This window comes from Myodes glareolus, chromosome 6 (assembly GCF_982192425.1).
Source record: "Myodes glareolus chromosome 6, mMyoGla1.1, whole genome shotgun sequence".
Lineage (NCBI taxonomy): Eukaryota > Metazoa > Chordata > Mammalia > Rodentia > Cricetidae > Myodes > Myodes glareolus.
The window spans coordinates 82,236,514-82,253,690 of record NC_142031.1 but is presented as its reverse complement, the minus strand read 5'-3'; the positions used below and the strand labels follow the sequence as shown (position 1 = coordinate 82,253,690).

At 43.9% G+C, this 17,177-nt stretch overlaps 1 long non-coding RNA gene across 2 annotated transcripts; it reads left to right on the top strand.

Annotated features, from left to right (window-relative positions):
• The first annotated feature begins 1,377 nt into the window (after positions 1-1,377).
• On the top strand, positions 1,378-14,851 carry LOC125388302 (uncharacterized). Of its 2 annotated transcripts, none has more exons than XR_007228186.3 (3): positions 1,378-1,517; positions 2,008-2,186; positions 14,613-14,851. It is a non-coding gene; the product is annotated as an uncharacterized LOC125388302 (long non-coding RNA). The 2 variants fall into 2 exon arrangements; XR_015002355.2 differs by lacking the exon at positions 14,613-14,851 and adding an exon at positions 3,648-8,415.
• The last annotated feature ends 2,326 nt before the right edge of the window (positions 14,852-17,177 follow it).

Below are 17,177 nucleotides of genomic sequence, written 5' to 3'. Positions count from 1 at the left end.
TCAGAAGGATTATGAGGTATGGCATTGTTGGAGGAGGCATGTGACAAGGGGTGGGCCCTGAGGTTTCAAAAGCCTTACCATTTCCAGTTAGTTCTTCTCTCTGCCGAGTGCACAGTCTGTGGGCGTATACAGCAGGTGACAACAAGTAGTCAACAGGTCCAGCTGCCAGATGAGTGACTCTCTGATGGGGAGAGTGTGGGGTCACCGACTGTAAATGACTGGTTGTTTCTGGCTGCAGTTTTTCTCGTGTGCCAGCTTATGGGTGTTTGCCCCACTGCCTGTGTGTTTATCTCATGGAAATATCCATCTGCTGGGCACACATCCAGCTGTGGGTGAGCAGGAAGATGATTTCTGCTTACGTTATTTAATTCTGACGAAGAGAAGTAACACTCGGGTGCCCCGCGCTACCATCTCGCCCGCAAGAACGACGCGGGACACTTGGGATCCTTCTGCAGCAAAGCTTTAATGCGTCTTGAGAGGGAGAGCATAAGCTTACATTGCGGAGACCCGGAATGAGGGGAACCCAGCCCTTATAAAGGAAACAGTCCTCGCTTCTGACGTGTCACTCTTGGATTGGTCCGCTGCCCATTATCCCAGATGATGCCTCGGAAGTAGGCAGGGACGCAGCAGTAGAGAGTTACCAAGCACATGCGCTGGGATTAAAGGCGTGTGCTACAAAACCTTGAACTCACAGAGATCTGCCTGTCTCTGCCTCCCAGGCATTGGGACCAAAGGCGTGTACTACCACACCTTGAGGTCACAGAGGTCAATCTGCCTCTGCCTCCCAGGTATCAGGACTAAAGGCGTGTACCACCACACCTTGAGGTCACAGAGGTCAATCTCTACCTTTGTCCCTTGAAGCAATGGAGACTGTGGTTGCGGCCCTCCACACTCAGGTATTTTTCGTTACTCAGACTGACATAGGAAAGGAATAGATGCTCAGTCACAAAGACAGCTAACTTTAGACTTCAGAACAAACTCAAAGCAAACTGGTTTCACCTAGAGACGAATCAAGGACAATCTCCAGGGTGTTTATTGCTGGTTCATGGTCAGGCACAGAGCCACTTTAGTAGACACAGCTTTCTCAGGAATGGACTTTCTGCGTGCATTCCCAACCTCAAGATTCAGCCAGCTAACTGTTTATTGCTGAAGTCCTGAATTTCAGCGCCACTTCCTGTCTGGGAACCCTGACCTCTCAGAGCTGCGTGCTTATGTTACTCACTGACCGGTCAGCGTGCCCTCCTCAGCCTGAGAGAAACTGTGATCACTTTGGCTCTGTCTCTTATTGTTTACTCAAGACATGCCACATGACCCTGAATGTGATTCATATTTGTCCTGAGGTGATGTGGGATTTCCCTCTGTATGTGAATACCATTGGTTAATAAAGGAACTGGTTTGGGTCTATAGCAGAACTGTAGAACAGGTGGGGAAAACTAAATGGAATGCTGGGAGAAAGAAGGCAGAGTGTGAGAGAAGCCATGTAGCCCTGCCAGAGACAGACGCCAGAACTTTAGCCGGTAAGCCACAGTCACATGGGGCTACACAGATTAATAGAAATGGGTTAAATTAATATGTAAGAGTTAGCCAATAAGAAGCGAGGGCCAATGGGCCAAGCAGTGATTTAATTAATACAGTTTCTGTGTGATTATTTCAGTTCTGGGCAGCCTGGACGAACAAGCAGCTTCCCCGTGTAACACAAAGGCTTTGCTGTAGAGGGAGATGTAGGAGAGAAGTGCATGTGTGTGCGTGCATGTGTGCTCATGTCTGTGTCTGTACACATACACTGAAAGGGACATGTAGCTGAATGAGAGGCAGAGAGAGCAGAGCTATGTAGCTGTGTGGAGACAGAGAGAGAAGTACTTTGTAGCTGTGTGGAGACGGAGAGGTTTTCAAAAAGGGATTTTTTTTCAGTTGAAGTAAAAGAGAAGGTTACCATTAGGAAAGCGTGTGATTGTTCCTGTTTTAAAGTTACCATCAGGAAGTGTGTGTTTCCTTATTTACTCTCAGACAGAGAAGAATTTTTCCGAAGTCCTGCTGCTCTGAAGGCATTCTTTTCGCTACCCTGGGTGTAGTCCTGGGTGCTGGACTCCCGGCCTCGGTAGAACAGGATGCAAGCTCCAGGAAGCATTCTGCCTGCTCCCATGCTCCCAGCTACAACAGTCGTGGACTCTTAATACTCTGAAACTGTAAGTCCCAATAAACTCTTCCTTCTGGAAACTGCTTTTATCATGGTGTCTGAGCAGCAATAGAAAAGCAACTAAGACAAAGACTGCCAAATTGGTTTACTGTGGATATATTATGTCTGTGGATATATTAGTCAGGGTTCTCTAGAGCAGTGACTCTCAAACTGTGGGACACGACTCATTTGGGAGCAGAATGACCCTTTCATAGGGGTTGCCTAAAACCATCAGCCACCTAGGACAGCTTCAAACTCATAATTCCCCTGCTTCAGCTTTCTAACTGACATGAGGTCTATCGATATCAAAGTGTCTCTGAACCAGGTCTGGACGCTCACCCCACAGGAACTGCTGTCTGGAGGCTCACCCCACGGGAATGGGTGTCTGGAAGATCCCTACTGGAGATGTAGAAAGGCCAAAGAATGGAGAAGAGAGACCTTTGCTCACATATCAGATTCTAACTCTTGGGGGTTGAGGCCCACAGAGCCAGGATAGGAATAAAATGGGAGAAAGGCCAGATAAGAGAACTTTTTAAAAAATGTTTATGTCCTTTCAGAGAATAGGCAGAGCTTCTCCTGGAGAGGGCTGCCTCTCTTTTCCTGGTGTTCCTGGTCACCATGGCCAGTAGCTGCCTTTAGGTTTGAAGAGGAGAGAGATTCGATGTCTGGGTCCAGTTAACCAGCTCTGGACCAAGTGTTCCCCAACAGTTCTGTAAATGTACAAGCTTAGCTAAGGAGGAAGTGACCCTGTGAAGGCGTAGGTAACAAACAATCCCACACCAGTTTGGAATTATGATTAATAGAATGGTTATTTATTCAAAGCGGAAAAACTTACAGATCACCGTCCCAGACAACAGCCCCTCTATACGATCAGGAAAGGAGTCTAGGAGCTGGAAACAGAGCCAGAAGCCAGAGAGAGAGAATGGAGGACAGCCGCAGCTTTTTTAAAGAGAGAGAGACCACGCCCCAATGGGCTGGTATCTCAGCGGCTATTGGCTGAAGAAGCAGAAGGAGCTCCTGTAGCACCTTCAAGGTGTGGTAGCATGCACCTTTAATTCCAATGCCTGAGGGCAGAGACAGACGGATCTCTGTGAGTTCAAGGTGTGGTAGCACACACCTTTAACCCTAGCACTGAGGAGACAGAGAAGGGTGGATCTCTGTGAGTTTCAAGGACAGCCTGGTCTACAGAGTTATTCCAGGATAAAGATATACAGAGAACCTGTCTCAAAAAGTAAAAGTAAAAATAAAAGAAATAGAAGTTAAAATAAAGCTGCACAAAGATGGAAAATACACAAAGAATCTTGATACTGTATGTTATTATGCTCTCTTTGAATTGTTTGAATGTTGAGGAAGGAGAAATAGCTGATAAAAGATATTTGTTTATAAATGCTGCTGAACTAATCCAAGATAGATATTTTGAAAATACCTTGACTTCAAAATTTGGATCTAAGGTTATGATGCTTTGGAAAAGTTCTTTTGTTTTCACAGAGGATGAGACCCTGTGGATTGCTTCTATTCCAATATGGTTTGATAGACCACGCCCTCCTGAAAGGTTGTTGTGAACACCCTCAAAATATTACTTCACTCAACTGCCGACTGAGATGAACCTGGCACACAGGTTACACCATAAAAGACCTGATTAACAGCTCCCCCATACAGCAGGAAGCAGTTTGGAGAGAAAAAGCTGTGCTCATGTTCCCAAATATTGTTTATAAATGTTCTTTTACATTTAAAGAGGGATATGATACAGATATGAATAATTTGCATTGGTATGGATTTTCAGGTCAATTTTGTTATATGTATATTTCTGATCTTGGTTAAAGTATTGTGATTGTGTAGTTCATTTAAAAATGTAATGTATAATTAAGAAATATAGGTTGTTGGGGCTGGAGAGATGGCTCAGAGGTTAAGAGCATTGCCTGCTCTTCCAAAGGTCCTGAGTTCAATTCCCAATAACCACATGGTGGCTCACAACTATCTGTAATGAGGTCTGGTGCCCTCTTCTGGCCTGCAGACATAAATACAGAATATTACATACATAATAAATAAATAAATATTAAAAAAAGAAATATAGGTTGTTAATGGATAATCATTGATGATAGTCAAGCTTGTAGTCATGTTAGGTAGATTTTCTAGATATATAGAGATATATTTCAGTTAGATAGGCATTCTTCATATCTTTCAAAGACTACAGAATATGGCATTTAAAATGTTTTAATAACTTAGGGTTTTCATGACAATGGTCTGCTCCTGGCAGCACCAGCTACTTCAAGAGGAAGATGGGCATTGAAGAGGCTCCTTATGGAGTTTGCTAGCCATTTGGGCAAGAAACTGCTCTTGCCTGGACTGATGCATAAACTGGACACAAAGAACCCGCAGAGAGAGAACTGCTAAACTTGCCTAAAGGTGAGATGGTCTTTCAGGGTTCCTGATTCATGAAAGAGTCTACAAGACATTCTGCAGGATACAAAAGAAAGTGACTAAACTGTCTTTGAAATATCCTGCTTCATGGAAATGTCTGCTGGATACTATGGGCCTGTAGGCTGAAGATGGATGCCCCAATGGTACAAAAGAATTTTGGGTGACTGTCCAGGCAGCGAGATGTTTCTGTCATTTCTAGAGTTTGGAAGTTGCTTATTTCTTGTTTGCTTAGGTAACATTATATCCTTCTGGAGTCTTTGATGGAGTTGAAGAATAGATAGATAGTTACTGTTTTCCTTAGTTATGATAAAAGATAAAGTAGATATAAATATTATAACTGTAATTCTTGCTTGATAACTGTTTTGTTATATGTAATTTTAGTATGTTAAAATGAAAGCCTTTCTTTTTTGTATAAACAGAAAAAGGGGAAATGATGTAGGTGGGTCTTTCTATGTGTTGCTTTCATTGGTTAATTAATAAAGAAACTGCTTGGCCGGATAGGTCAGAAATGAGGTGGGCAGAGTAGACAGAACAGAATGCTGGGGAAAAGGCAATGAGGCAGATGATGAAGCTCAGGCCCAAGATGGACGCAGGTTAGAATCTTCCCAGTAAGCCACCACCTCGTGGTGCTACACACATTAATAGAAATGGGTTAATCAAGATGTGAGAGTTAGCCAGTAAGAGGCTAGAGCTAATGCACCAGGCAGCGTTTAAATGAATACAATTTGTGTGTTGTTATTTTGAGTGTAAAGCTAGCTGTGTGGGAGCTGGGTGGGATGAAAAGCAGGCTTGCTTGCCTCATCACTACAACCCCAGGTAAAGGCAATGGAGAGGATCGGTTCTCTACCTTGAGGCTGTGAGTCTTGTGGGGTATCCACCAGAGAAGACTACTCAGACATGGATTTAAGCCAATAGAAAGTCTTTATTAGCCAGCTGAGGACTACACTGGGTATTTGGGATGCCAGTATAGTTCCCAAGCTTTCTCAAGGTGAGCTTTATGCACAAAACAAACAAATAAACAAAAACAAAAGCAGTTGACAAGGATAGTTACCCAGAAGCAGAACTACAGAGCTAACTTAGTGGATATAGAGACTTTCCCCGAACTATGGACTTTGATGGATTAGGTCTTTGTTTTCATTTGGCAGGTGGTACTGTCTACATTCTGAGTTTTATAACCTGAATGGTACTTCCATCACAGAGTCAGCTGTGCTAACTTCAGGGGCCTGCTAAGGTCTGGGGGCCTGGCATATGAGTTTATGATGAAGGAGGGTCATCTGTCTATGTGTTACTTTCATTGGTTAATAAAGAAACTGCCTTGGCTTTTGATAGGACAGCAGCTTAGATAGGCAGAGTAGACAAAACAGAATGCTGGGAGAAAGAATCAGAGTCAGGCTGAGGCAGAGAGCCGCCCGCCATGAAGCTGCCAGGTCAGACATGCTGAATCTTTCCAGGTAAGCCACGACCTCGTGGTGCTACACAGATTATTAGAAATGGGTTGAATCAATATGTGAGAGTTAGCCAATAAGAGGCTGGAGGTAATGGGCCAGGCAGTGTTTAAAAGAATACAGTTTCTGTGTAATTATTTCAGGTAAAGCTAGCCAGGCAGCAGGAAGCAGCTCGCTGTTCCTTTTACAAGTTTAAGGCCAAGATTACATAGTACGTCCCAGGCTATCCTGGACTCAGAAGAGTGAGATAGACTCTGTCTTTAAAGACACAAAAGACGAAGAAGAGGAAGAAGAAAAGAGAAGATCTCCCATGCTTGTGGATCAGTAGGACTAATATAGTAAAAATGGCCATCTTACCAATAGCAATCTACAAAATTCAATGCATTCCCCATCAAAATTCCAACACAGATCTTGAAAGGACATTTTTAAACTTCATATAGAAATACAAAAAACTAGGTTAGCTAAAACAATCTGGAATAATAAAAAGAATTGTGGGAGGCATTACCATCCCCAATCTCAAAGTTGTAGTATAAAACTATGATATTAAAAATAACATGGTATCGCCACAAAAACACACAAACACCAAACAATGGAATTGTACTGGAGAACCAGACATAAATTCACACACTTATGGACATCTGATTTTTTGATCAAGAAGCCAGAAATACACACTGGAAAAAAGACAGCATCTTTAACTGTAATGAGCATGGAAACAGATTTCTCTAAATGAATAAACAAAGTGGAATCTGTAGTGCAGATAGAGCAAGAAATTTATAGAATAAGAATGAGTGCAACTCGGTGTAATGTAAAAGCATTTCCTCTGTGTGTGGTGTGGAAAATTACTAAGGTGAAATATTAAGAGAACATTTTGCCCACTTGAAGGCTGCCACACACATCTGGCCCTGCCAGATGGGAAGGCTTCACCCAGCAACCTTGGTAATGAAGTAATCTTGCCACACGAGAAGGACCCCCACCCTTCTGTGGCCAGTCGATACTGATAACCTAGGACATTTGGTTATCAGAAGGATCAAACGAGGGGCAGTTTCAAACTGGCATAAAAAGAGAGGACAGAAATCTCACTTCTCACGATGGCCCGGGCATGCTGTGTGATGTTGGAGGGTCTTCTTTCTATGTGTTGCTTTCATTGGTTAAATAAAGAGACTGCCTTGGCTTCATTGGTTAAATAAAGAGACTGTCTTGGCCTTTTGATAGGACAGCAGCTTAGATAGGCAGAGTAGACAGAACAGAATGCTGGGAGAAAGAAGGCAGGCAGTGAGAGCCACCCGCCATGAAGCTGCCATGCTGAATCTTTCTGGGTAAGCCACGAGCTCGTGGTGACATACAGATTATTAGAAATGGGTTGAATCAATATGTGAGAGTTAGCCCATAAGAGGTTAGAACTAATGGGCCAGGCAGTAATTTAATTAATACAGATCTCCATGTGATTATTTTGGGTATAAGCTAGCTGGGTGGCCGGGACGACAAGCAGCCTGCCAGCCCAGGAATAAGCCAGCCGGGCCAGAACGCAGCCCACTCCTTATTACAACAGCTGTGCCTCATAGAGATCCTCCAAGCCTGCCTCCCAAAAGCAGAAACATTTAACGCCTTGCCTAAACATTTAATGCTTTGCCATCCCAAGAGGAGAGCTTTGCCTCCTGACCCGAGAGCAGACAGAACACTTTGCCATTTCGAGAGCAGAAAACTAAAGCCTTGTCTCCTGAGACTCTGTCACCCGAAAGCAGAGTCCAAAGGCCCTGCATTCCGAGATAGACTAGCACCAGACCACAGACTATGCAGTCAAGAATTGAGCGAGCATCCTATACCAGCCTGAGAGCAGGACATTGAATGCCTTATCTCCTGAACACAGACTAATGGGGTCAAGAGTTGAGCCTTGCTATTCAGCCCCAGTGCTGTCAGGCATCCAGCCTGAAGAAATCCAAAAAGCCCCTTTTAAGCTGAAGAACACCAGGCCGTATGATGCTATTTAATGCGTGTATGAAATGTTAAGAGAAGAGCATAGATATGTTAATACATATGTTTAGTGTGTGAAATGTTAAGAGATATCTTATGGATAATTGATAAGATTAGGAAATGTTAATTGATAAGTTGTATTAAGGTTAAGAAGTGTTTTATAGATAAGTGATAAGTTGTATTAAGGTTAAGAAGTGTTTTATAGGTAACTGATAAATTGTATTAGGTTAAGAAGTATTTTATAGATTAGTGATAAATTAAGGTTATGAATTGGTTTTATGTATTAGGATTAGTAGGATTAATAATTGTGATATTGAATTGCCTGTCTGTTGTCCATCATCAATCCCCCATGCCTATTAAGGTTGTAAACCCCAATGATACATTGGATATTAAAGTTGCTAGTGAAGAATCATAAAAACAATTCTCTTGTTTGATCTGGTTACTCATCACTCTCTGGGCACTGAGTCCTCATAGTACTACTTGGAAAGAACCTGAAGCTAAAACCCAACAACTCGTAACATTAACAAATGGTGCTGGTCAAACTGGATGGCTGCATGTAGAAGAACCCACACTTATCACCCTGTACAAAATTCAACTCCAAATGGATCAAAGACCTCAACATAGCACAGGAAAAGACTTTCTGAACAGAACACCAATAGCACAAGCACTAAGATCAATAATTAATACATGGGACCTCGTGAAACTGAAAAGCTTCTGTAAGGCAAAGGACACTGCCATTTGGACAAAGCAGCAGCCTATAGAAAGGGAAAAGATTTTTACCAACTTCACATTCCATTGAGGACTAATTTCCAAAATATATAAAGAACTTAAGAAACTAGTTATTAAGAAAACAAATAACCCAACTAAAAAATAGGGTACAGATCTAAACAGAAAATTCTGAAAAGAGGAGACTCAAACAGCTGAGAAGCACTTAAAGAAACGTCCCACATTCCTAGCCAACAGAGAAATGCAAACCAAAGCTCAGACTCCATTACACTCATCAGAATGTCAGATGGACTTGGCCATCACTGGGCCACTTTCTTCGCCCCACTGAGGACACAGTGAAGAAGTCTCTTTAGTCTGCCCTTAACTGTTATTTGTCTCTCACTGGGCTGTAGGAACTGTTGGCCAGGCTCAGGAGTTAGGACCACTAATTCCAGACTTTTCCTCTAAACACTCCTATATAGAGTTCCAAGCTGGGTAGTGGTGGCACACAACTTTAATTCCAGCACTCAAGCAGAGACAGGCGAATCTCTGTGAGCGCAAGGCCAGCTTGGTCTATAGAAAGAATTCCAGGATTGTTCCCTTTAAGAGACATGCCCCCCCCACACACACCCAGGCAAGTTGAACTCAGGCCTTCTCTCCACCCCCTCCCTCTCTGTCCATTCCTCTTCTGAAGAGGTGACTACTGCCTCCTTCCTCCCCACCCCCACCTCTCTCTTTTCTTCCCCCCTCCTCCCTTACCCCCCTCCCTTCTTTTTTCCCTCCATAACCCACTAAATAAACTCTATACCCAAACTCTCTCTCTACAGGGCATATCTGTCTGTCTCTCATCCCACTGTGGTCTCCCACCCTCCAGGGGACCTGCTGAAGTCTTGGGTGACCCACCACTGCCCGACCGAGGCCTTGGGTGGCCCACCACTGCCCCCCGTGGGACCAGTCCCCTACCATATGTTTATAAATAATAACAAGGACAGTCAGGGAAACACAGAGAAAAACTGTCTCAAAAAACAAAACAAAAGTTCTGACTCATACCTGTTATTATTTAGTTTATTATTAAATTAAAATATTATTATTTAATTTTCATATGAGACAAAAAACAAATAAGAAACAACTTGTACTCAGTCTGTAGGAAATGCCAAATATGATTTATTTATTTAATTAATTGACCTTTTTTAGTCTTTGCTATGATCTCATGTACCCTAGGCTGGCCTAAACTGGCTGAACTTGAACTCTGTTTTCCTGCCTCTGCCTCCCAAGCACTGGGATAGCACTCTCTTCGTTTCCCTTTTATTAAAAATAGATTTTCCCCCTCACATAATAGATCTTGATTTAGGTTTCCCCTCCCTCTCTTCTTTTCAGTTCCTCCTCATCTCCCTCCAATCTGGATTCCCTCTGTCTCTGTCTCTCATTAGAAAACAAACAGACTTCTAAGGGATAATAATAAAGTATAATCAGATGAAACAAAACTAGCATATCGGACTTAGACAAACCAAACAAACCGAAGGGGAAGAGCCCGAGAGAAGGCACAAGAACTCACTTGTTCTCATACTCACAAATCTCATAAAAACACTAAACTAGAAGCTGTAATACACACGCAGAGGACACAGTGTAGTCTGAGCAGACCTTTCTGCTCGCTGCCTTAGTCTCTGAATTCTTGTGAAGGCTGCTCTTGTTGATTTAGAGGGCTTTGTTTCTTTGTCTTCCTATATTTCCTCTGGCTCTTACACTCCTTCTGCTTGCTCTTCGGCAGATTCCCTGAACCCTGAGGTCTGATGAGTTAAATCTGTCTTCAAACTGCTTACAGACAGTCCCACAATACAAGGCCAGGGGTGGGGGCTCCACAGAACAGTCCAGGTTTCCTGGGTCTGGCTGGGGGCTGGCTGATTGTTATCTTGGGTCATTGTCTTAGGATCCACCTTGTAGAGCCGTGTAAGTGCCAAGAAGGTCTCTGTTGCTTAGAAAGTGATCTCTTTGCTTTGTTCCACAGTCAGACTTGTTTCTGGAAAGACTCAGGAGAATTCAGAATTCAAAAGGAAAGAAATAAAGTAGGGTCAGAAAGGCAGAGGAGTTTGGTATGTCAGTGTAGGCAAAATAAAGAAACCGATGAAATGACCGCTCATGGGTGGAAAAGTTGAAGTTTATTCCAAACTGCCAAAGCTTCCTAGGTGGTGTGTGTGTAAATTATGCAGGTTATAAGGAGGATGAGTAGCTGGGGGTAGGAAAGCCTGTGTGCTGAATCAGCCTGGAAGATTACAGTAGGAGTTGGTGGAAAGGGGTGGGAAGGGCCAGGACGGGCTCTGAGATGTGCCCATCACACATACAAGTATGTGGGAATAGAGACCAGAGAAGTCTGACGGCTTCCACTGACTTTGGTGTACACTGTAGGTACATGTCAATAGGAAATCAGATGCCTCATCTGCCAGAGGAAGAGGAGATGGGGAAGTGGCTCTATGCATACAGAAATCATTTCATAATTCCCTGTGCCAGCAATCCTACAGTCCAGTGTGATCTGAACCAAGATTGTCATTTCTGGACATATGCACTGCCTTTTGGGATCTGGGGAACTGGAGATTCCTCTGGACCTGACAGAGCCTCCTCTCCCCCTCTCTCTCCCTACTTCTTTTCTTTCCTTTTTTAATTTTTGGGACAGGTTCCCACTATATATTCTGGCTGGCCTAGAACTTTATGTGTAGACCAGGCTGGCCTCGAACTCAGAGAGATCCATTTGCTTCTGCTTCCCAAGAGCTGGGATTAAAATGTACCCCATTGCCCCCAGCTGTGCCTCTTTCAGAGCCTTCACTTTCCTTTTTCTTTCTTTTGTTTTGAACACTTATTTACTTATTTTGAACACTTATTTACACACTCTGAGTGTGTGTGTGTGTGTGTGTGTTTACACAAGCATGCTACTACATGCATGTGGAGGTTGTCAGGTTTCAGACTGGATATTTAACATATCCAAAGAAGACAACCTTTGGAGTCAATCCTCTCCTTCCACCACGGGGCGGATTGTGGGGGGGGCAAGTATCAAACTCAAGAATATCAGGCTTGGCAGCAGGCACTCTTTCATGATGAACCATCTTGTTGGCCTCCATCATCCATTTTTATGGAAGGGTTCTTAAATTGTAGGCCCAGCTACAACTCTTCCTTTTCTTCCCCATTCTTCAATCTTAAGGGACTTGGCCACTGTCATTGACTTGGCTATCTAGTGCTTGACTTGGTACTGAAGTGAGAAAAACATATTTGCTAAATCCTGACCTGACCTCGTGCTAAAACAGAAGGCAGCCTGACCCTCAGGAACTTTTGCTAACCTACGTTGTTCAGCTTCTATGACCAGAAAGCTTTCTGCTTCCTGATCAAACAGAAACTCCCTGGCATCTGAAGGGGTTAAACTGTCAGACTTTTACAACCGAATTCAGGTTTCAGTTCTTGGCAAAGCACACACGCAGGTGTCTCTCCCAACGAGCAGCCAATTATCCACTGCATCCTTCCATTCAGGGTCAAGGGGGTCTAACAAACACAGAGGGTCTAAGTTGGCCTCAGGATCTCAAGGACAAACCCAGCAGCACCCTTCTGAGTCATGTCCAAGCTTGTACGTACATGTCCAAAAATGATAACATGAAACCTCGGCTAATTAAAAATATACTAATGTAACAACTGTTTGCTTAACCAACTAAGTTTGAGATGACCTGACTGCTCCTAAATTCCCCTTTGCTATGCTTAAAAGGAGCCCACATATTCCTCTCAGGGTTTGTGGCCATTTTGTACAGGGGAATAACCTCACATGCATGTCCTCCATGCTATTTGAATCTGGGGTCTTCAGTGTTTCCTTGAACCCTATAACCCTACTTGGTGACACAACTGTGCCGTATTCTTATTAAAAGTTCATATCCTGTCATGCTGGCTGACAGCAGCTACGTCAGCAGGAGGTACCAAACTTCTGGTTTCTTCACCTTTATAACCCTCTGCTCACTCAGTTTGGGCTGCATTTTTAGACCCGTGGTCACAAAAGTGTGAGCCCCAGCTGGGCCTGTGTGGCTCAATGAAAACTGCAGATTCACAGACTGTCCTGATTGGTCACCTTGTCTTGGGTGAGAGCAACCGAGCTACAGCATTGTATAGATTTCATCAAGCATATCAGTGCCACCAGGTACATCAAAAGGAACCAAAGGCCAGGTGTGATACTACATACCTTTAATCTCCACACTCAGGAAGGAGGCAGTGGTAGTAGAACTTCTCAGAGTTTGTGGCCAATCTGATCTACATAATTTTTTTTTTCAGTTCCAGGATAGCCAAGGCTACAGAGAAAGGACGCTCTGTCTTTCTTTTTTCTTTTATTTTTTTTTAAAAAGACTTATTTATTATGTATACAATGTTCTATCTGCATGAATGTCTGCAGGTCAGGAGAGGGTGCCAGATCTTACTACAGATGGTTGTGAGCCACCATGTGGTTGCTGGGAATTGAACTCAGGACCTCTGGATGAGCAAGCACTGCTCTCAACCACTGAGCCATCTCTCCAGCCCCCTTGTTTTTGTTTTCGTGAGATGAGGGTTTCTCTGTGTGGTCCTGGCTGTCCTGGAACTAGCTCTGTAGAACAGGCTGGCCTTGAAGTTACAGAAATCTGCCACTGCCTCCTGAGTGCATGCCACCACTGCATTTTTTTTTTTTTTTGACAAAGTCTCTCTCTATTAAATAGCTCTGGCCATCCTGGAACTCCATATGTAGACCAGGCTATCCTGGAAGTCACAGAGAGCCACTTGCCTCTGTCTCCTGAGTGCTGGGATTAAAATTGTACCATCACCACACCCAGCTAAAAATTCACACACACACACACACACACACACACACACACACACACACACTTTTGTCCAAATTGGGAAAGAAAGAAAGTTTAGAAAGACTGGCCCAGGAACTAGAAGTAGTGCGGGCCTTTAATCCCAGTACTCAGGAGGCGGAGGCATGTGTTTCTATGGGTAGAGGACCAGCCTGGTAGGTAAAGCAAGTTTCAGAACAGTCAGGGATACACAGTAAGGCTGTCTGAAGACAGAGGGTGTGAGGGAGTTGAAAGAAAAGTAGGCTAGGAATTTGGTAGGATGTTTGTCTAACATGTACCAAGCCTTCTGATCTACAGAACTGTGAACTGGGTGCAGTGATGCACTCCTGTAATGTTAGCACTCAGGGATGGGAGTTCAAGGTCATCCTCTGCTATGTAGCCATTGTGATGCCAACCTGGGTTTATAAGAACTTGCCTCAAAACAAACAAAGAAACAAATAAATAAGCAAAGGTCAGGTGTAGTGGCGCATGGCTTTAATCCCAGCACTTGGGAGACAGAGACAGGCGAATCTCTGTCAGTTGAAGATAGCCTGGTCTACAGAGCAAGTTCCAGGCTAGGCAGGGATACACAGTGTGACTCCATCTCAAAGATAAATAAACAAATGGAAAAGTTTTGGCACCCTGATAAAGCTCTCTGCCAACACAACAACCCAAATCAGACCAAATAAAACCAAATTAAAAGAAGCCCAGGTTTAGTGGATACCAATGTTCCTGGGTGGCCTTCCAGCTCCACAGAGATGAGACCGGGAAGGAAGACCAGAAAAGCATGAGTTTGTTCTCTGGGGGGCAGTTCCCTGTGGGAATGGTCTTGAGCATCTCTGGGGAGGGGTCATCATTTGGTAGGCTTTCTAGGAGGTGGAGTCTGGACTGAGGCAACTTCCAGGGGAGGGGGTTTGAGATGGAACTTCCACCCAAACATTCCAGACTCTTTGGGTATATGGATGCCAGGGGCTAGGGTGAAGCCTTAACCCAAACACAAACAAGTAAAAATTAAATTAAGTAAAAATGTTAAGTGAAAAATATAAACTGGTTTTTCTCTTAAAGAATTCCCGTCGGGCGTTGGTGGCGCACTCGGGAGGCAGAGGCGGGCGGATTTCTGTGAGTTTGAGGCCAGCCTGGTCTACAAGAACTAGTTCCAGGACAGGCTCTAAAAGCTACAGAGAGAAACCCTGTCTCGAAAATCGAAGAAGAAGAAGAAGAAGGAGAAGAAGAAGAAGAAGAAGAAGCAGCAGCAGCAGCAGCAGCAGCAGCAGCAGCAGCAGCAGCAGCAGCAGCAGCAGAAGAAGAAGAAGAAGAAGAAGAAGAGTTATTTCCCTTGGTGAGCAAAGTTGCAAGGTGCAAGGTGATCGGGGTGGTGCGTTGTTCAGTTGTGTGGGTGAAGGGTGTGGCTGCATTTAGGAACCTTTAGCTTTTAGCATTAGCTCATTAGCTGCTCTATATTCTTGTTCCAGATATCTCAGGAAGGGAGGATGGCCTTCAGTATATGAAAGCAGTGTTAAGGCAAAGTTGGTGGCCATTATAGCAAATGCTAATTGTGCAAGGCTTCTTGTTTCTGAGTTAGTGGAGGCTTCATTCAGAATCCCTCTTCTTATCCTCATGCTGTTTTTTGTCTAGCCTGCCTTAATGCAGCAATGCGCAGTATTTTTTGATCTTAGAAAAAGTCTATAAGTAACTATTTGGTCGTAACCAGTTTAATTATATGAGATCTTTTCTCATATGCTGTATCATCCTTAAATAAATAATTTCTCTCTCATTTTTCTCTGTGTAACAGCCCTAGCTGTCCTGGAACTAGCTCTATGTGTTGTGCCCAGATTACGACACCCAGAGAGACCAGAGAGATCACCAGATACCAGAGAAGCCCAGATTACAAAAGGCAAGGTTTATTGTTAGCTTAATATGGGCTAGTTCTGGCACAGCGAGGCAGGGAGCTCAAATCCCTCTGTGGGGTTAGCTTTTTTAAAGGCAAAAACTACAAGTCCTTCAGGACCCTGGGGGGGTGGTGGTGGTTTGGCATGGGTGCAAGGTCTTTGCTCTTTCTCATCCTGCATTTGTTTTTAGAGCAAGGTCACCCTGTCCCGGGGTCAGGACATATTTATCAGTCTCCACCTGAAGGCTGGGTATTCTTGTGCTTTGAAATTTCCCGAGTGCTAGGAAATTTCTTCTCGTTCCTTTGAGAATAAGGGAGGAGGGTCTCACACTATAGACCAGGCTGACCTTGAACTCACAGAAATCCACCTCTATGAGGTGAGAGAGAGAGAGGGGGGACCTCTGGCTTAATTTATTTGGCCATGATGGTTTGGGTTAGGTTTTTGGGTAGGGTTTACTTAAGAAGGAAAGTGAGGCAGATTACCAGGAAACTAGGAGTTTATTAGAAGAGTTGATGGCGTAGACAGACAGAATGAGGGACAATGGCATGGCAGGGGCTTGAAGGAGAGCTCAGGCCCCAGGACCAGAGACAGTCAGCAAGGTGGGGGTCTCTGAAGTGAACCAAAGCCATTCTGTCAGAGGAAAGAGCCTCTTCTAGCAACTCTCTGGGAATGGAAGCTTTCATAGCAAGAGCTGGTACCGGATAGGAGGCACAGAAGTGAGTAAACACAGAACTAAACACAGAACATGGCACCCCTTGGATGTAAACTCACTTCCCAAGTCAATGTTGTGGCCCTGGGAGGTCAGTTAGCTAGGGAGGGACTCATAAATGTCTCTGTAGGATATAGAATGTGACAGCTGTGTGTACCTGTGTGTACATGTGCGTGTGTGTGTGTAGGGGACACTGCTGTGAAGCTGTTGGAGTCAGGCCAACCTAAGGCTTTCCTGAAGGCTATGATGTTTAGGGAAGGAATATGTTTCCTTGTGTAAAACCAGGAACATTAATGGCCTGGGGCCAGGACACTGAGGAAGCTTTGATTCTGGAACCCAAGTCCTTCCCTTAAAGGTTATGGTATTAGTACCAAGAATGATGCGAGCTGGGTCTGTAATTCCCTTGAGAAACCCTGTGTCCTTTTTGTGCAACATTACTTGATTAACTTTCTGTTGACCTTGTCCCACTGTGTGATGGTTTTCTTCTGACTGTTCATTTTTTCCCTCAAAAATAATATATATGATGCTGTACTTAGTAAATATGCTGGCACAAGTCTTTGGCTCATTCAGACCTGATCGCAAGGTTCCTGTCTTCTTAATTTCTGATCTCCTGAATCAGGAACAGGATCCTTAGGAACCTGATTGAAGAATGACCTGCTAGTCCTGTGACAGGGTAAGATAGTACAGAAGTTCCTCCATCTTGTATCCTCGCTGAGGCCTTTTCAGATTTAACTAGAATTTGATCTCTCGTGGAAAACCAGCCAACTCTATTCTATGAACCCAAGGTTAAAATGTCCCAGCTAATTTACCTATCTTTGGTTAAACTGCCTGCTTGTGCAAACTTTGCCTCCAGCTAACTGCTTATTTTAGCTTCTGTCAAACACACACACACACACACACACACACACACACACACACACACACACACAGCTGCCTAGTAAGATTGCCAGAATGTGATTTTTGCCTTCAAAAACCTTGTGTTCTGCTGATCCCTGCAATGAGGAGGCAGAGGCAGGCAGATCTCTGAGTTCA